This window comes from Phoxinus phoxinus (genome assembly GCF_949152265.1).
Source record: "Phoxinus phoxinus genome assembly, chromosome: 3".
NCBI classification, from domain to species: domain Eukaryota; kingdom Metazoa; phylum Chordata; class Actinopteri; order Cypriniformes; family Leuciscidae; genus Phoxinus; species Phoxinus phoxinus.
The window spans coordinates 12840094-12861413 of record NC_136878.1 but is presented as its reverse complement, the minus strand read 5'-3'; the positions used below and the strand labels follow the sequence as shown (position 1 = coordinate 12861413).

Here is a 21320-nt window from a genome sequence, read left to right as displayed (position 1 = left end):
GGCAAACTCTGTGTTTTCAGCTACATGTCCCAATAATGGTCAATAACATTATTTGTGCACTATATTGTCAATTGATTTTATGCTAAAGCTTGAGTTACAAACAAGCATCTGCTAAATATAAGTGCAGTAAAAACATCAAAGTAACTGTTAAGTGGTAAAAAAGAAGCAAAACATGGGGGACAGCAGAAATCATCATAACCCTTTTTTGCTCATTTATCCAGAATATAATTAGCTTAAATCTTTTAAATTTGAGCTCATTTTAACGGTCATCACCCATGACGATTAAATTAATAACTTCATCAAGTAGCATACAATTCATCTAGAAGTTCACTAAGGCCAATGTTACATTCATAACACTGTACAATATAATCAAAATGGGGGGATTGTGATAAATATAACAAAAGGAAAAGGTTTTTATATATTTGTGTACATGATATTGTTAGTCAATATGAAACAAATTATTTCGAAGTGAACTTTAGGCCCCAAAAGGTTACGTTTTAAATGCAAAAGAGCAGTTAAATCTACTCCACATCTACAGTACATTTTAATATCAACAGTTATTATAGCATGGGCTATTATGCATGCTGGGTTTCAGTTCCAGCAGAACAATAACACTCAAAGACCAACATGTCTTGCTGGTTTAGAGGAAACATACACTCTTAGAGACATGAACAAGGGATGTTTTTTGTGCCCCCGATTCGATCCCGGCCATTTGATGTTGAGTATCTGCCAATACTGAGTCCTGATCTGGTTTTAGTATTTTCCAGTGCTTGGTGCACACTTCAAGTACATTAAAGTTATTAAAACAAATCACATGTACAGGGATGTACCGAGCTCCTCAAGGGAAGGGGTTCAAATATAAAATAGGGGCATCTATCACAAAAGACTAATTCCAATATAACAAGTACTATAGGGCTTATATGTAGGCCTATAATCACGATTATTTTGATCAATATTGAAATCATGATAATCTAACATGATTCGTGGTGGGTGATATGATCAACAGAACCTTATTTCTCAATATGAGTCATTTTAGATTTCACAATTATCGATACCAGTTAATACCACAAGACAAAATGAATACTATATATATAAGTTCTCAAACAATTATAAAAGACAAGTAAACAGTCAGGAATATAATAAGAACAAATAAACTAATTACAAACCAAAGCTTGACCATTTTAGCTTGACCGTGTTTTGCTCCGTCTCAGATCACATGCACAGGATAAGGGTCAGTTTTTTTTCACGGCTTTATAATTCACTTTTAATAATTATTTTTAATATGAAGCACATCCTGCAGTGTAGCAACAGTAGACTGCAATCACGTTAAATTATTTGGCTGATTTGGAGGTTAAGTTTGGGCCAGGCCTGTTTCAATGGGGGTCCTTTTCTATAAAATGAAAATGTCTTTAGTTTCTGCTACGTTTGTGCTGATTTGTACCGTTAAAAAGAACATTGTATCCATTTCCGTTTTTTTAGAAATAACAAATATAATTCTGGACATTGACGTCACTCTCCAGCCCATGCAGTTTAAATTGCTCCAAACCGACTCCATTTGTTTGTGCTCGATTTGTGCCGTTAATATGTAGCCTATTTATTTGCCCTCCTTAGAAATAACAAATATAATTCGAGGCATCCTCCAACCCAGCGTTTCTCATCACGCACATTGTGCCTGGTGGAGTTCTCGGACGAGTTAGGTGGCTCATCTCACGGTGAGCTTAATTTCTCATTCGGGGCTCCGCGTATATCGATAGCAGCATTGGAGGGTGGGCTAGTGCCTTCTGACGCAGAAGACTCGGTGGGACATAGTGATAAGATAACCATAGCATGGAACAAAAATATGACAAAATAGATATGCATTAAGCAATGTAAATGCAGACTAATAGATTAAGCCTAACAGAAAAGTATTCAAATATTTGTATAAGTAGCTTATGTTTGACATTCTACTCCAATTATTTGTAAAAGTAATGACTTGTAAATAAATAATCATAAATGTCTCACTGTACATTGCTATTCTTGTTTACAAATTACATCTGCACTTTACTAGAGCATCCTCACTAATTTCAGAAGCACCCTCAGTGATTTGATTCTGGAACAAGGCCTTGGGCGTTTAGGGAAGAACGAAGGATCCCTCACTGCTGTTATGGAAAGAAAGGCGTTCAAAACGGAATGTAGGCCTACCAAAATAATACTTTTACCTTGATTATCTTATTTTCATAACCGTTGGAAGCCAAAATCTAAAAGAAATTAAGATTAATCGAACAGCCCTATACAGTATAAAGACATTAGTAGATGTAAACATCTGTTATAATGGTAGACATCGTAAATTATTAATATGGGAGTAGGCTATAAGCTTCAATTTTTTTTTTAACATGTAGATATATTTTTTAAAAAGTAAATTAAAGGTTCTCTAAGCGATCCTGGGTGACGTCACTTCTTGTTGACGTTCGAACTATGTCAAACAAAACGGAGGCTAGCTAGACCCTCCCTCCTTCTCATCCGCGCAATAACCCCCCAAACCCCACCCCACATCATTCTTGTCGGTTATTGGCTGCTTGTCGGTTATTGTTATGTTTCGTGGTGCGGGTTAGTCCAGTTTGTTTTTGCTGCTGTTTGTGGAGCCTGGGGTGTCTACAGAGACCGCGTTTTTTTAGAGTGTGTTCAGGAGACAGACAGCTAGCGGATAGTGAGGAGATATTTGCTGTATGTGACAAAAAAAAGTTTGGCCTAAAAAATGCGTGACATCGCTTAGAGCACCTTTAATAGTGGATATAAGGTTAGAAAGCAAGCTTGCGGTGTCAGAATGAATGTCAGGGTGCTTTCACACCTGCCTCATTTAGTACGGTTGAATCGCACTAGAGTCCATTGTCTATCCCTGGCCAAGGAGTGATGTGTATGTTGTCACGTGACTGCATTTTAGTTCGTTTCATCAACTCAAAATTCGGACCAGAGCAATCAGTGTGGTGTGAAAAGGAACCAAAACGCCTGAAAATGCACGTACGTCTCAGACAGTCTGACGGCAGAAAAAATACGGTAAACAAATGACTTGAGCGATTCGTTACAAAAGAGCGCATCACATGGTAAACACAAAAGCTCGAACATGTGAGACTCGCAAGAGCAGAATTCATTGGCTTTCCGTCATTGGCGGAATTTTTTTTTTATTGACCGAGGGTGATCTGATTGTAACTTGTGACTGAGGCGCTAGTAAGCTGAGACTTATTGCACAAAGCTTATTGCGATTTATTGAACCAATATTCATGATGAAACCTGAAAAGTGACCCACAGTCTCTGTTCAACTTTCTCTTCATAAATAAATTAATGCACAATCTAGCTTATATGCTTGTATGCTTGAAAATGAGAACAAAAATAGAGCCTATTAAATGGATTATCATTAAAGGGGTGGTAAAATACCCTTTTCACAAGATGTAAAATAAATCTCTGATGTCCCCAGAGTGTGTGTGTGAAGTTTTAGCACAAAATACCACACAGACATATTTTATATAGCATGTTAAAGTTGTCACTTTTTGAGGGTTTGCAAAAAACGCACCGTTTTGTGCCTGGCCCTTTAAATGCAAATGAGCTGCTGCAGAGGGCGGGGTTTCAAGAGCTTGTGTGTGTGTGTGTTAGCAGCTGTGATTACCTCACGCAGACACTAAAATGACAGAAACTGTTCTGCCTTTAATGTTAAAACAGAGTCAGACAAAGATGGAGAGACTCAAGAAGAAGTGACAACATGTAGAATGCAACAGGACGTCTCTGAATTGTTAATTTATAAATTTATGTTGCTGATGTGGAGTTAACTATCTTCAATTAGCATATTCTGTCATGGTAATCTATCGCTCGTATAGGAACTGTTGTGAAATGACAGAGTGACTTTCTATTGCATGTGAAAAGACGGAAGCTAAAGTTTGAGCTGACTCACATATACTCTTATACAACAACTTTTCCTCTTCTCAACATGGACTGCGTGTTCCCGGGTGCGGGGTATATGTAAATTTTAGGGTAGGTGATGTCACTAACCCGGGAGGAATGTCGTGTAGTCCCTACCAGCCGTTTGTTGTAGTCCTTTTCTTTAAAAGCAAATATCTTCCTTTGCTTTAAACTTTAAGCGTTGTAACTTTGCAGATGTTGTTTATGCTCAAAGAGCAACATTACACACTACCTAAAGTTAGAAAAGTGAAATCATACCTAACCACCCCTTTAAAATATAAAAATAAAAATTACAGGCAATAATAGATTATGACGGAATTTTTAAGACCCCGTCCGTCAAAATACAATGCGGAAGTCTAACGCAACCTCAAGTGACAGCGGAGTAAAAAACGATCGAGCTTATGATAGCTGATGCTGATCAGTTGAAAAAAATTCTTAATTGGAACCCGATACGATCTTTGAGATCAGCTCGGGACTTCCCTAGACATGACCATTTAAAGGGATAGTTTACCCAAAAAATGGAAATTCTGTCATCATTTATTCACCCTCAAGTTGTACCAAACCTGTATGAGTTTCTTTCCTCTGTTGAACCCAAAAGAATAAATTTTGAAGAATGTTGGTAACCAGACAGTTGACCACAGCCATTGATTCCCATAGTAGGAAAGAAAATACAACATTCTTCAAAATATCTTCTTTTGTGTTCAACTCATACAGGTTTGGAACAACTTGAGGGTAAATGAACAATGACAGAATTTTCTTTCTTTTTTTGGGGGGTGACCTATCCCTTTAAGAAATTTGTGTAATATATTTTCTTTAAATCAGGCCATAAATCAAGAAAACATGAAACTTTTAAAGGTGCCATGTGTAATTGTCTGGCAAAAAAAATCAAGTCATACTCCACATTCCATACCAGATGGGGGCAGTATACCTCACATATCAAAATATGTGATGTAGGATATGGTATTTTATAAATCACACACTATAAATATGATAAAGAAGCAGAAACAGATAGTTGCAGTAAAGTAATATATTTTAATAAGTTGAAGAAACAATAATGATTTGTGACACACACACACACACACACTCGATTTGCGCATCGCCATCATGTGTGTATTACAGGTAACGTTATTACATTGCTTCCTGATATCACGTGCGCAAACACAAATAACCTATATTTATATATATATATATATACTACAGGGCCGTTGAATGCTTGTATCTGATAACCGTGTCCGTGAAGCTCTTGTAATTATTACTTTACCCAACCTCTCCATGTCGAGTGATGCAGTAAACATCAGACAGCGCACGTGAACCGATCATCTCTACTATAGTAAAAAAAACACGAACACTGTTGAAAGATACAGTAGGCTACAAATTACCTGTTCGCGCCACAAATTGTTCTCCGTCCTTAGCGACCGAGTCATTGAATGTGAAACAGCGGCTGCTGTCGTCAGCGAGCAGCACTCTTCAGACAACGAGGGCGCGCGCGCCGTGTTGATACCTCCGTTTCAGTTTCTCCAACCCGCGCAGTGCGGCGGTCAGAACACGGAGACCATTCTGCCCCTAGCTATGCGTGCGAAAGCATGGGGAGCGATCCCGGGCGTGTCAGAATGGGTGCTGAACGTTGTAAAACAGGGCTATGCGCTGCAGTTCGCTCGCCGTCCCCCGCGCTTTCGAGCCCGGACCCTGACGAGCGGTCCTTTTCTTATCTGATCTGATTTCTGCTTCAGAGCGCGGTGGTTGTAGGGGTCTCTTGCCAAAGGCTTCAGCCATCCTTCCGCTCTCTTCCCTGAATTGAAATGAAGTAGTGGGCTGTACTTTCCACACGATAGACATCAGGTTCAAGTCTATGGTTCAAGTACGCCCACAAGCCGTGCGAGTTATTCGTGTATTGCAGGTTGGCTGGTGGTTATGTGCCCCGCATACCGCCTCCCATGGCCGAAACTGGTATTACGACACCTGTCGGGCCGTGGCTAGTAATGCTAATGCTAATTAAGGTTGATATCTCTGCAGCACTATAACTTGACATTTTTTTAATGACATCATCGCCCTTATTTCTTCTCATTCTTTTGATGCGTGTAGCTCATTTTTTGGATATTTTTACTTCAATTTTTACACATGGCACCTTTAAAGGTGAGATAACAATTCTAAATAAATAAATATATATTATTATGGAAGATTAAATACAAGATAAGCTCTATTACCTAAATCTGTGGTGTGTTGCCAATTGAAACAAAATTTTGATAATTGTTAATAAATACTGTAAAGGAGGAAAATATTCCTTTAAACAGGTTCTTGGATTCATTGTAATGTGCAAAGCAACACAGCTTGATAGCCTAGAAAGTAGTCTCATCAATAAATAAACAGCAAGATCAGTGTTACTATTCCCTCTCCTATAAGGAGACTACAGCCATCCAGAAAACATTTCAGCCCAACAAGTGGGATCACATTGAAAAGCTCCATTGATGTGTGATGTACAAGAAATCTGCGCACAGCAACGTTCAAGGCCTTTAAAAAGTAGACTTGAGACTATGTCTCCTGAAAGAGGCAAAACAATAAAAGGCTTAGTCGCACGAGATCTGATGTGGTATGAAAAGCGACTTTATGATTTTACAAATTTCATTTACGGACCAAACAGAAGATAAAACAAATTCATGTTTTGAGAGCCTGTTTATATCACACATGCGCGCACACACGCATTCTCCCTCACTTTCTCTCAGCAGCTCATCATCCGGGCTTTGATTTCCCGCTGTTACTGTGGCATTTGTTTCCATGGTTACCAAAAACACTCAAACTGAGGTACAGAGTCTTTCGAAAAAAGCAAACAGTTGTCACCAACCAACTGTGCACGCTCACACACGCACGCACACATTCCCCCTTCCACATGAGTGTGTTCATTTGATTTTGAGATAGGCGAGTGCATTTTAATTTAAAAGTTAGTTTCAGAATTGTATATATATATATATATATATATATATATTTATTTATATAATTGTTTTTGAAACATTGGGTTTGAAGGGCTGTTTACACCGTTTTCAACAAAAAACTTAAAACTTTTTATGTGTTTTGGCCGTTCATTTACATGACAACAGCGTTTTTGGTGCCTGAAAACGGGTATCAAAGAGCAAGTTTTTGAAAGGGGTCTCCATGTAAATAACAAAAACGTGAATCTGTGAAAACGATGACATCATACACATGTGTATTACGTATTCAATCTATAGTGTATTATCGTCATCTAATGGCCTGGCAGCAGAATATAGCGTTTTTAGTTGTTTTCGTGGATCCGTGTGAATATAGCCTGGTCCTACCAGACTCTCGAACATTTCATTTGTACAGAGAGTCTGGCAAGCGTTAACTTCCTTGAAGGTGGGTACTCGGTTGAAGTTTAAACTACTGCATCTGCCCAGAGCCACTCTGGATCTGCCATAACCAATCGCTAACATTTGGTCGGGAGTCTCACGACGCATGTCAACTCAAACTAACGCACGACCTCAACGTCATCGTTCTCAACCACTCCCTCTGTTCGCTGATTGGACCGGTAAAAAATTGATCGGAGAAAACCCAAGAATATACCGCAAGCCCAGACGTAGTACTGAAGGAAAATGAAAATTGAGCGGAAGTACGTAGGAGGGCGGAGCCATGCAGGCTAGTGTGAATGGGGATCGTTTTAACAATGGTGTCGCCTGTACGCAGAAAACTCAAAGGAAAAACTTCTCAGTTTTAAGCATATCGTTGTCGTGAAAACGTACCCTTAGTTTAGTTTAACCAAAACCTTTTCTGTTGCAACCATTCGACAACATAAATTGACTCCAACACCGTAAAGGACAAGTTTACTCAAAAATGAAAGTCATTTACTCTCATGTTTTTCAAAACTCACATTATTTTCTTTTTCCTGGAACATGATGACATTAATGCCGAAGCTGCTCTTTTTAATACAATGCAATGAAATGGTGAACAAAGCTACAAAAAGCAGGACTTCACTTTTTTTATGTTTATGATGGTTATAGAATAATTTTCCATTCTTTTAAAATCTTCACAGCCTCTGCATCCAATTCACTTGCATTGTATAGAAAAAAAGCAGTGTGAATATTCGCACTGGACCAACATGATGAAGGTTTTTTCATTTGTGGGTGTACGATCTCTGTAATTCCTATTGGACAATTGATATTTACTCACATATGCACTTACGTACTTATTTACTCGGGTAACCCTGAAGATCTTCTTAATGACATGCTCATTGATTTGTACTCTCAGTCCACCGTATTCTTTTCACCGGCTGCCCCTAAGCATCGCCATGGGAACGGCATGCCGGGAACGGCTCACACTGTTTCTCTCAATGTACCTGTAAACGTATAGGGTATTATTTGCCATTGACCTGTGACTCACGCCAGGTCCTTATACTGATAAGTCTGATGTATTCAACCAACTTTACCATGAAATAGTCTTTTGCAACAGAATTTGTTCTGAAAAGGTTCTGTAGATGATGGCTTTTCTTAGTATTCCATATGAATCCTCTTCCAATCTTTGGCATTTGTCTCTTATATACACAATATATACAGGCTATTCATTTTCTTGTGTATTGTTTCTATGTCTTGATCACACGTTCTTACAACGCATGCGTTTTGTTATCTACATAGGTTTGGTGAATTTAGATGGATCGGTTGGGTGTTTATGAACTTTTAGAGACTTTGCAACTGTTTAACTGAGTTTTTGTGTAATTTGAATATATTTCAATCAGCTCCCTCATTTAATGCTGCAATTAACAATGAATGAAGTTTAATGACTTTAATCACTATTTTCGTAAATGAATACTAATTTGACAGCTCTGCTACCTGGGGATTGTGTGAACAATTGTGCGCGCATGTATGTACTAGTTTGTGTGAGAATAAGTTGTCCCCTGTGGTGTCCAAACAGAGTCTGCTTTGATAAATAACTGGAATTAATTATACAGCATATAGAAACAAGTGGTATAAATAGTGTCACAAGCACAACATTATATTTACTTTAAAACTATGTGAAGTTTACTGCACAGATCAAACGAATATGAAAGATAGATGCTCAACAATCAGGAAACCATCTGTTTTTTTTAGCTCTTTTGGTTTTAATTGATTAATGATTCAGATTTATTGAATGAATTCTGGGCATTTCCAAGCACAATGAGTCACTAACAGTATGAGCCAAACTTGATGATTTACACTCCACCATCACATTCTCTCGTCCTATATATTAGTCTCTCGTATCATCTCATCTCACACAGCTTTCTAAAGCGGGATACAGTGGAATATTGTTTTGATATTTTCATATCTTTGTATTTAATTCACATGGTTGCCATTTCAGCTGCTACATTTTCTCCTGTTGCTACATTTTTGCCTCATCCCTTAAAAACACTCTATATGTTTTAACACGATTTGAAGTTCTCCTACTTCGCCTGCCGGGTGTTTAACTCTTCAGAGAGAATAACAACTGTCTACTTTCATCATCCTAGGGACAAAATCATGTGGTGTGTGTTCTTTTTCCCCTTCAGAAGCGCTCCTCTTTAGCGATGGTTTTTCATACTGTAGGTGTGAGTAGGTGGTTCGTTTGAACCCTGAACATTAAACAGCTTCAACAAACATCCTGAACAACAATTCTAAAAATACACGATGGAACAGCAGTGCATCATTCATATGCACAAAACAGCAGGTGTTTAGTCTACTGCAGTTTCACGTAGATTAGGATTGAATGTCAGTAACCTTTTAGCCATTCCACACAATGTGCATGCAGGTAAATCTGACTTTCACACTTAGGGCCCTATCTTGCACCCAGCGCAATTGTCTTTGAACACCGACGCATGTATCATTCCTATTTTGCACCCGCGCACAGCGGACTTTTCCCTCCACAGACGCACGTCGGTAAATTAGGGAATGAACTTGCGCTCGCGGGGGAGGTTCAGCGCAAAGAGAAGGCGTGTTCCGGCGCAAAACTTCCATGGTGCTATTTTCCAGTTTTAGAAAGCAATTGCGCCATTGATCAGGAAAAAAACAGTCTAAAGACAGTGGCGCGTTGCGCGTTAGTGATATGGTATTTTAAGGGCGCGTGCTTGGCCATAATGTTAACGCGCATCCACTTTGATTCTCTAATATAAACAGATGCAGCAGTTTTCATTTTTGCAAATCATACATTATTACAAGGAAAAATATTAACACACGAGGGAAATCATTGTTGTGTCCGTGAAGATGTGAAAAAGATCTATCTAGATAAAAAAAAAAAAAAAAATCTAGATTAGGCTACACATTTACCCAAATTATACGCCTGTTTAACCGAACCTAATTTGGGTGGGTTTCTCCCATCATCCCCAATGTCACTTCTCTGTGTTTTACAGCCCTGACGAGAACGTCGGTTTCCTCGGCTGTGAACTGCTCCTGGCGTGCGCTGGCAAATCCGCCGTTATAATAGCAATCCGCCATGGAACAAGCGCGCCTGCTCTTAAAGGGAATGTGAGAGGACGCTCTGATTGGTTTATTTCACGTTACGCCCAAACCACACCTATGAATAATGAAGCTACTTCAGACCAACCCCTTTTACATTTGCGTCGGGCGCAAGAGTCATTTATCCCGCTGGGAAAATAGCAACAGCGCCGGGATCCGCCCACAAAGTTACTTGCGCTTTGCACTTTGACACTTGCGTTTCAGATCGTCAAAATAGGGCCCTTAGTGTCAGTGGCCACCGCAACGTCCAGTGCAGTGAAGCGTAGGGAAAATATTAAACAATTAAGACGTGTTACACGACAGGACAAAGCAATATTGATGCTATTCATCTTCATAATAAAGAAATTGAAAGCTTCTGAAACGCATTACAAAATGTTATCATTTAAAGTGTAACTTCGCCCATTATGGTGAAAATGTGACACTGGCAATAACTTTCGTACCTCCACATGACAGCGTTTTGCTTCGGGCGGTTGGGTAGGACAGTTTCTTTCAGTTTTCCCCCTACGTTTGGCCTAAAAAACCCTGTGTTTGTGGTCATCCAGTTTGAGATGTTGTCTACAATTATAATTCTTTGCAGCCTTTAGCCACTGCCTGAAATGCGCTGGATCCTTCACTAAATAACTAAATAACTCACTCCCACTAAACGTTAATTCATGCACGCAGGAACAATACAAGTCGACACCATTATGACAAAAAGTTTGCTAAGAAGTATTTCCTACTAAAGCAAGGCAGTATTTGTCTTTTTCTCAGTTCCAAGAATGCACAGAACGAACTTGCGTTCAGTTTTGACCAGTTTTGCCAGGCAACCTTGAAAGAACAAACTCAGAAGAATGCGAGGACACAGAACACACCTTTGTGAGAATTGAGATGTGCTGCGATCTAGTTGCTCAACTGACCGTTCCAGCATATTATAGCCGCCAATGCACAATAAATCCAACATAACATCACAAATGTCACAACCTATTAAAAGATTTATTTCATATTACTATAGATTTTACATCTTTTTATTTCACCGCATGGCAATAAAAATACTGCAGGCTTTCTTCAGGTTATCACTTCATTAAGATTAATCAAAACAAATGGACAAATGTTTACGAGCCGTCACATAATATTTGCGCGTTTGCAGCGGTAATCTCATGTGTAAAAACAAGAATTTTAAAGCTTTCTAATGGTTTGATTCTCTTAAGTTTGTTTCGATGCATCCTCAAAAAGAACACATCCGGACACATTCACACTTTCATGCGTCCTCTGTACGTGCATTATTGAGTATTGGAATTGAACTTCGACAGTTGATGATGATGTAGTACAAGGACACAAGATCGCGTAAGAAAGAACGCATATTAAGAAATGGCCTTTGACTCTGGTCAAGCGTATCCATAGCAGACTGGTGTGAGTGGCCTTGCCCAGTGCATTATGGGAGTTTAAGTTTTCCTACATATTTGGCAAAAGGGAAGACAACTGCCTTTTTCCCTCTGTTTTCTCTAGTCGGGTAACACTGATTAAAAAATAATTCACCTTTCTACTATACAGGCAGCCAAGTTCCATTGAAAGCTCTTTTTCTTGTTGCTAGCAATGACTAACCCTTTTATAAATCACTAAAATGTTATGTCTACTATAGTTAATAATGTATATAATATGTAATATACTATATTCTACTATAATGTCATTATTTGTGATCAACAGTGATTAGAAATATGACACTGTATTTCTTATTGACTATCTTAAAATTACTTTTTTTTCCTTACATACAATACAGTACTGTTGTCAATAAAATATTACCATAGTAACCACGATTTCTGCCAAAATGCCATGGTTACAGCAAATGTTGCAAGTACTTTAAAATAATTTCAAATGTATGTAGGAATTTCCTTTAAATATAAGATTGTTTATTCTAACAATAACTGTAGGTAAATGCCATTTTGGCAGATGCTATGTTTACCATGGTAAATTATTTATAAAAACATATTTCCAGGGGCTAATGTGAATATATACCAGAACAATCTCCTGCTGTAGCGTTGGACTCCTTTGAGTCCCTATTCTGTTTGTTCTGGCAGGAGTTTCTGCATTTGCTTCGGACAGCCTCAAGGTTCTGTTTGTGCTGTTTGGAATGAAAAGCCTTTCAAAAGGTTGATGATTCTGTACTGATAAATCCAAACCTGCTTATAAACGCGCACACACACGTCCAAACACATTGATATTAGCTTTAATTGCTGCGTGGGTTTGTTTGTTTATCATGGTAACCACTTCAACAAATATTGAAGGAATCAACAAGTCAAGATAATGGGCTAATTTACAAAATGGCGTGTTCAGCGCAACTGTGTGTGTGTGTGTGTGTGTGTAGAGAGAGAAAGGGGACAATCACATGATGCGGGGTGCCTGGCTCTAGCGTATTAATTATCTGATTTCTCTGGTTATAATAGCGCTGATTGAGAGACCCATTTGGACTAAAATACTCCCCCCCCCCCACCCTCTTACTCCATCTCTGTGTATCTCCTCTTTGTTTTTATCTCACTCACATGCTCATCTTGCTCTCCGTTTTCTGTGCGCTGCCAACAGATGTACCTGGGAAGCTGTTGTTATTGTGTCAAGCACTGAAATGAATATGCAAGCAGCTGAACCAAAAGAAATAAAAAATAAACATTGGCACAATTAACCAGTATTGTTATTGTTAACTAAAATGACTGAAAACCATTTTCGTCATTAGAAAAGCTGAAATAAATATAATTATAAGAAATACTTTTGTCAACATTTCTAAATACAAAAATTTCTATACTAAAGTATTAAAACATGTCCTCTACCCTTTTGTTTTCAGGCACGTGTTTGTCCATTCGTCCACAGGAACATGCATCCAAACATCCAAACGCAAACAGGTCTGTGTTGTGTGTTATGATTTCTATCTGAGCAGATGGTCTCAAAGCCTTCTGTACGATCTGTCCTAACAGTCTGTTCTTACTGTGAAGCCCCTCAATTCTTTCTCTCTCTCCCTCTCACACATACACACCCATTTGGGTTATCAAATGTTGTTTGGTTTGTGTGATTACGCTTGGTAAGCGGCAGGCTGTTGTGTAATTTTGTCTAATGTCAGAGCGCTGTGAGATGACAGAAGAATTCGCTCTTTCTCGCAGGGTGAGAAACACAAGCTAAATATTTCAACTGTCATATTTACACTCTGTCAAAGACGCTGAGTTTTTTTTTTTTTTTTTTAGCCATCCCCAAATTTACAGGCTTCAGAAATTAAAATGAGTGAACATCAATACTGATATAGCAAGTCACAGAATACACCCTCTCACAAATAGGGGCCGTATGTTGTGTAGGTTGAGGTGTGATTAAAGTCCGGGAGACACAGCATGAAACATTTCCACCCTTTACTGCAGGGAGAAAAACACATGAGACCCATCCATAGCAATGAAAAACGCACAAAAATAAACAAAATCGCAGAACAGATCGCAGAAAACACACATGAAATGTTACAGTTCTTCCCTGAAATAAATGCTAACGGGATAGTTCACCCTAAAATGCTCCCCCTCCTGTTATTCCAAACCTGTACTTTCTTCTGCAGAACACAAAAGTAGACAAGAAAGTCATACTGATTTGGAACAACATGAAGGCGAGGAAGAAATGTTGCCATTTGTGATCATGTGATCCTGGATGGTGATTCCTGATGATTCATTTCGAAAACTTTTTGTTTATTAATTTGGTAAGAATTTAGCAGATTGTGAAGTCCCAGAAAGTACAAAACCGCACCATAAAAACAGTTGTCCCCTATATTCGAAGCCTTCTGAAACCATTTGATAGTTTTGTGTGAGACAGACTGATATAATTTCTCACTGAAAATTTACTAAAACTTCAAGCTAGAAAACAGAAAAACAAAAGAAGATAAAAGAAAGATGGTGATTCACAAATCACCCAGTCAGCCAGCCAGGCAAAATATTCAGAATCAAATGTGAACGGTCTACTTTTGTGTTTCACAAGATAAAGAAAATCCTTCAGGACGATGGAACAATAAACGAGTAAATCATCAGAGTGTTTTCATTTGTCGGTGCACTATCCCTTTAAGTCTCATTGTCATTTATGTAGAAGTAACAATAACAGTCACAAATCCGTCCTCATCTGATTTGTCATGGCTACACAAACAAGCGCTACTTTGCAGCCAAATCTAGTTTGCGGCCAAACTGATGCAGCAACTAAATCAACATTGATTCAGCAAAATCAATTACAGATCCTTTTCAGTCTTGATGGTATAAGCTTTCAACTCAAATCTTTTCTACAGCGCAGTGCTGTTGTGTTCGTGACCACCTGTGTCGGCAGCAGTCTGATGATTGTTATTTCCTGTTGCCAGGTGATGCCGCCCGCCCGCCGTGTATCCTGACCTTTTCGCTGGAACCAGGGTTTTTTAAACGGATGTGAAATATATCTGTATATACAAGGCAGTGAAATTGTGAGTGTTGAAAAACAATGCAGAAACTTTTGACTGTTGCAACCGAACCCTGCTCTTATTCTACTGATAGCAGTAAAATTGGTACAGGTTTCCTAGAGCTATTGTATGGTTTCTTGGAGCTCGGTTTCCTGCCCTTTGTGACCTGCTGCAATATCGTGACTTCACAATATATGCGGTTCCTTTTAAGATGCTGTGGTAAGAAGCTGTCTGCCTCAAAATAAATGGAAATGGAAATGCGCAGACTTACAGTCGAAGACTTCCATCAGAATTCATCATCAGCGTTCTGCTCCTCCTGAATGCATCTCTTTCTCTCTGCTCTTCTATGTTTTCCAAATCTTTTGTGTTCCCTATTGTATTGCCAGAGATAATTCAAGGGCAGATTAACATGTTTGCACACAGACACACAGACAAACAAACAAAGGTTAAAGATGTGATAAAATGATGTATCGACTGTCACTGCCCACATCGACAAAATTATCTCTAACTTCATCAGTACAATCATTCACTCACTCACATGCGCACACACACACGCGCACACACACACACGCACACACACACACTGGCTCTCCATAGACATAATGATTTTTATACTGTATAAACTGTATATTATAACCCCTAACCCTAAACACAAACCTCACAGAAAACTTTCTTAATTTTGACATTAAAAAATAAAAAATAAAGGGGGATCAAAAATAATGTCCCCACAAGATAAATGTCTGGAATTACTATCCTAGTGGGGACATTTTTTCCCTGTAGGGAATACCTGAAGAATATAAGAATGGATTTCAATGAATGAATTGGAATTTAAATGGACTTGGCCACACCTCAAAGACAGCTAAATTCTAATTGTAACGGGAATGACATAAACTGGTATTTACTGAACTGGAATTTCAAGAAATCCAGCAGTCACTAAACAGAGGAATTTCATTAGTCGAACACAAGCAATGTAACAGTAATCAACATTAATTTTTAATAATTATGAATTTACATAGGCTAATTCACCAAACATTTTTGAATTTTTCAACAGCAACACAAAATGTCCACTGTAAATACTACTGATCTATAAAATGTGTTATATAAGTATACACTATCTTTTAAAAGTTTGGGGTTGGTAAGTTCCCCAAGTTCTTATGTTCACCAACGCTGTATCAAAAATACAGTAAAAATGGTAATATTTCAGCAGCCATAACTCATCTTAATATTTTTGTGTGAAGCCGTGTTACATTTTTTTTTCAGAATTCTTTAAGACAATGCTAAAAAAAATTTTTTTTAAAGAAAATGTTTTTGAAATATATATTTTGTTAATGTCTTCACTGTCACTTTTTTTGAATAATTTTTTTTGTGTCCTTGCTGAATAAAAGTATTCATTTCTTTTTTAAAAACATTGCCATATTGAATGGTAGTGTTAATGTATAAAATAAAAAAAAGAGGTATGGACCAGTAATATGGAGATTTTGTGTTGCTGCATTGTACAAGTAAAAATGGATGGCTGTAATTGTTTTAAGAGTGTTGGACATGGAGAGATACATCGAGGGGAAAACTATTCTTGCACATCAAGAAATACATAATTAGTCTAAATTAATTACTACAATATTTTGAATAAATGGAAATACCACATATATTGAATTTATTTTAATTTAATTCCATTTCAATTTGACTTCCCTTATTTCAAATTACAATTACATTTCAGGAATCTAAAGGCATTCTCATTTCAGAACGGTGCACAGTCCGGTTTTTGCTTTACAGAAGTCTCTGTCTCTTTAAAAGACTCATCCTCTATTCTCAGTCATCCTTAGAGCTTATATTACCAAATCTAAACCCTAGAGTCACAGACTATTAACTCACTCTACTTAAATATGCTCAGCTTAGCATAAAGAACAACTACAGAATGGGAGAGAGAGAGAGAGAGAGAGAGAGAGAGAGAGAGAGAGAGAGAGAGAGAGAATTGGGGTTAAAGCATGTTAAGAAGAAAAAAAAACAAGAGGATAAGGGCAAATGAAAGGACAGAGAGCATAAAAAAGAGAAGAGCCAAAAAGAATTGGAGGGAATAAGATGAAGAGTGTTCTTGAAGCATCAGCAAAGTCTCTCTCTTTCTCTCTATTGAGCGAATTAGAGGGAGAGAGAGCAACACAGATCGAGAGACTGAAGAGAGATGAATGAGTGAAAGTATTGCGAGTGAAGGAGGAAGATGGATGGATAGACGAATGGAGGTAATGTGTGAATGAAAGAGAGTTAGACCTGCTGTGATGACATGACTCTAGAGGAAACACTGCCATTATGACCTCACCGGCAGAAAAGAAAAACAGGAAAGAAGAGGTGGAGGGAAAAAAGAGAAGTAAAATGAGCTGAAAGTGATTCCCTCTTCTCCTTTTCATTTGATGAGCTGACACTCCTTTCTAAAGTGCAGTTCTAACGAGTGAATTAATCTGAAAAGCGTTTTGTCACTGGCCCGATTTAAATGCAGTAAAGTGGAAGAGGGAATTCAGGGCCAGTTGACACACCTTTACTTCACAGAGTTTCTGAAAGTCAATTTCTGTATATGCACTTAAGTTATAAATGATATATAATGTATAAAAATAGTAGGCATATACACTAACAGGCTGTTTAAAAAAAAACTAAAACAACCTAAATTAAAAAGCCTCAATTAAATTTGTTCATCATATAAAGCGACCGAGTCTTTTTCAAACTCAAAAATTTGTCTAAAACCGCTCAATTATAAATTAGTTTTACGATATCATGACCTTTTTGAAGCATCAAAGTGTAAGTTGCGTAGCTGTCAATGGAGGGACAGAAAGCTCTCAGATTTCATCAAAAAGATCTTCATTTGTGTTCCGAAGATGAACGAAAGTCTTACGGGTTTGGGACAACACGAGGGTGAGTAAATGATGACAGAATAAAACATTTGGGGTAAACTAACCCTTTAACATTTTGAAAACTACTCTAGTCGTCAGTGTCCCATGATCCATCAGAAATCATTCTAATATGCTGATTTTGTTTTTAGGAATCATTTCTTGATATTATCAATGTTGACAACAGTTGTGCGGTTTAATATTATTGTGAAAATTGTGATAAACATTTTTTGTAACATTATAAATGTCTTTACAGTTACTTTTGATAAATTTAATGCATCTTTCATGTTGAATGTATAGCGTATTTATTTATTTTCAGTTTTTATACATTGCTTTGACATTACAGCAAGTAGTGCAAATCTACACAGGCATAACGCTACGAATTATTAACCAACACAAAGTTTTCTTAAGATCTGTAATATCACGTTTTATTTCACTTCTTAAAGAGCCGCTCTGATTAGGGTTTTTATAACTGCGCCTGATCAGCACTATATCTGCTCCGTTAAACAGGTCTTTCTGACCTCGCTCACCCATGAGATCGTTCAAGTCATTAGGGTAATTAAACTGGTTACTATACCTTTGTGAGGAGCTGATCTTTGCATACAAAGTAAGGGTCTTTATCAAGCTTCAGTTTGTGAAAAAGTGTAATTCTTTTTATATTTTCACTCCATGTCTAAGAAACACAGGTTGAGCTGCGCACTTGCATTGTAGATATGCCCTGTATTCCAATTCACATGGATATCGATCCTAAATACTCTGTGATATAAGAATTGTTGTATCTCGTATCATAGAAGATAAAATAATTATTCAAAGTATGCATATGTGCATGCTATGCCAGTCCAGCAGCGGCCATTTTGGCAACTGCACAAAGTAGTAGATTTTAGTCATGCAAGTACTAACTGAATGAATTCAACTTTTCCACTCTAAAAAATGCTGGGTTGTTTCAACCCAATTTTGGGTCAAATATGGACAAACCCAGCCGTTGGGTTACATTTTTTAATTACATTTTTAACCCAACGTTTGGGTTTGTCCATATTTGACCCAAAATTGGGTTGAAACAACCCAGCATTGTTGGAGTGCAACAATGCAGAGAAATGCAAGGCCAGAGCAGTTCTTAAAAAGAACCTAAAAGGTAAGTTTACTTGAAATTTTCACACAATTAATTTAGTTAGCTGCAAACACTTATGTGATTAGGTTCTTTGAAGCCAAGATTACATTTTATGATTCTATTATACGCTCAAATGTACGCACTTTACCTTCACCAGCGAAGTAGGCAATACGATTTTAGCAGCGGCAATGGAACAAGTTTTAGAGTATGGGGTGCTTACGTTACTATGAAGAAGACTGGTCTCATGAATATTAATTAGCTTGCAGCGACATTGCTATGTATTCTTTCATGTTAAATTAATATTCATGAGCCATAAAATTTTCATGTTGTCTTGTCATTGAGATATAATATCCAGCCGGTTTTACATTTACTTTACATTTTTACTATAAATAACATGTAATTAATCCAGATAGTGAGTTTCTAGTAATAAATTATTACTATTGTATATATAATATTGGCACCCTTGGTAAATATGAGCTAGCTAAACAGGCACGTCAAAAAAAATAGTTTTTACCTTTTCTCTTAAAATATCTAAGCTTTACCTGAGGAAAAATATATGTATATGCCTAAGTATTCGGAAAAAAAAGTGAAATAAATTAAACAAATGTGTTTTTCTCTAAAATATGTATACACAAATTATTGGCACGCCGTCGCCTACAAGTTCTAATTAATAAAAATCCAAAAATAATGGGCTCAGATCCCTTGTCATATGTTTATCAACCTTGTTATTACACATTATAGGAGAAGACTCAGAGCTGTTATTTTGGAAAAGGGGGTTGAACAAAGTATTAAATGAAGGGGTGTAATTTGTTGAATACTTTTTTGTGAATATTTTGAATGACCGACAAAGAGGATAAACACCAAAGACACTTTTTATGGCCTGTTTTGCTCACAATTACCAAGGGTTTTCCTGATCATCAGAAATATCCTTTTCATGTTAGCTATCAGAGGTAGTACACATTTTAATATCAGACGAAGGGAAAGTGGCACCTAGCATAAGTAGTGCCAATTGGGATGCAGCCACTGTTACCCCTTTTCCACCAACAAGAACCAGGTGCTGGTTCAGAGCTAGAGCTAGAGCCGGTTCGGAGTTGGTTCTACTGACGGTTCTTCTAAGAACCGGTTTGCCTTTCCACAGGCTAGAGAGCCAAAACAGAGCCAGATCTTACGTCACTGTGTATACATCTCATGTTGCCCAGCAACGCTAGCGCGGCAGCGCCAAACAAAAACACACCAGGCTTGTTCGAGATGGTTCGGCTTCTCGCAGACCGATCGCCGCGTGACATTAAAGCACTGCGAACGCGATCAAAAGCACAAGGAGTCGTATGCTCTCCAAACACTCCCGGAGCTCTGATCGGTCCGCGCCGCTCCGATGCATCTCGAACAAGCCATCAACAATAACGGACGTTGCAATACTATGGATCCTCATGGGATTGCAAAAATACATCGGAATCCAACGCGTTCGTGCAGCTCGCCGTAACTTACATAGACGGATATTATAATCGAGCTGCTATAGAGCATCACAGTCCCGCCCACAGCCCGAGAGAGCTCTGGTGCCGGAAGTAAATTTCCCATTCATTTCTCCCATTGACTTTTGGAAAAATCCGTATCTAAAGAGTTTTAGAGCATGTCTGAGGATAACCAGCTATGGCTGAACTCATAAGCATACAACATATCATTTCGAGTAAAAAAACGAAGAGAAAATCCAAAAAAAGGCAAAGGTACAAGACTGTGTACATATTTTCATTTCCAAGCGAAGGAACTACTCATCCCATAAACCACCGCGCCTCACTGAAGTCGACTGAAGCCACAGCCGCAAAAGAGCCTTTTGAGTGAATTTTATATAGTAAATGTGTAGTTAATAGCAGTTATTTCAGTAATAATCGTGTAAATAAAAATAATAATATTGTGTGCGTGTGTGAAAGCGGTTAACGATAGCGTTAGCAACATGGTGCAGCTCAGTCATCAACACACGTGTGTTCAGTCAGTGTGTAACGTTAGTTTGTGTGTTTATTTCAAAGCCCTTTATGACACAGGACACTCTGCTGACAGGACAGGTTGAGGTCCATGCTCATTTTCATGATGTTATAGTTCATCCTTAATTGTAATAACATTTAATGTATTTTCTTAATATCCACAACAAGTGAAAATTAAAAAGTGATGGTCAGCAAACCAGAAAGTGCACAACGCCATCGGTCTGATGCATGGTCTGCTCTTGGACCGTCATATTCAGTTTATTAACTTGCCATGAATTATTACACAAATGTTCAGTAAATGCATGAAGAGGTATGCCTAGGCTTAATATTGTTTTGACAGTGGCATCATAAAATGCTTGATATGACTCATACCATATGAAGGCTACAGTAGCCTATCTAAAGTGAACGATAAGTAAGGGATAATGTAAAGGTTGTTATAGCGAATACAACTCGCGAAAGGCTGATTATGAGCCCGAAGCGAAGCCTGAAGGGAGTTGTAACGTTATTCGCTATAACAACCAACTCGCTATACATTATCCCGCTTATTACATG

General features: G+C 38.0%; 1 long non-coding RNA gene across 1 annotated transcript in view; it reads right to left on the bottom strand.

Moving 5' to 3' along the window:
- Window positions 1-15214, bottom strand: part of LOC306995938 — a 51811-nt gene extending 36597 nt beyond the window's left edge. Inside the window, exon 1 of the long non-coding RNA XR_013796954.1 lies at window positions 15083-15214. This is a non-coding gene — a long non-coding RNA (uncharacterized lncRNA). The remainder of the gene's footprint in view (window positions 1-15082) is intronic.
- Between the last annotated feature and the right edge of the window lie 6106 nt (window positions 15215-21320).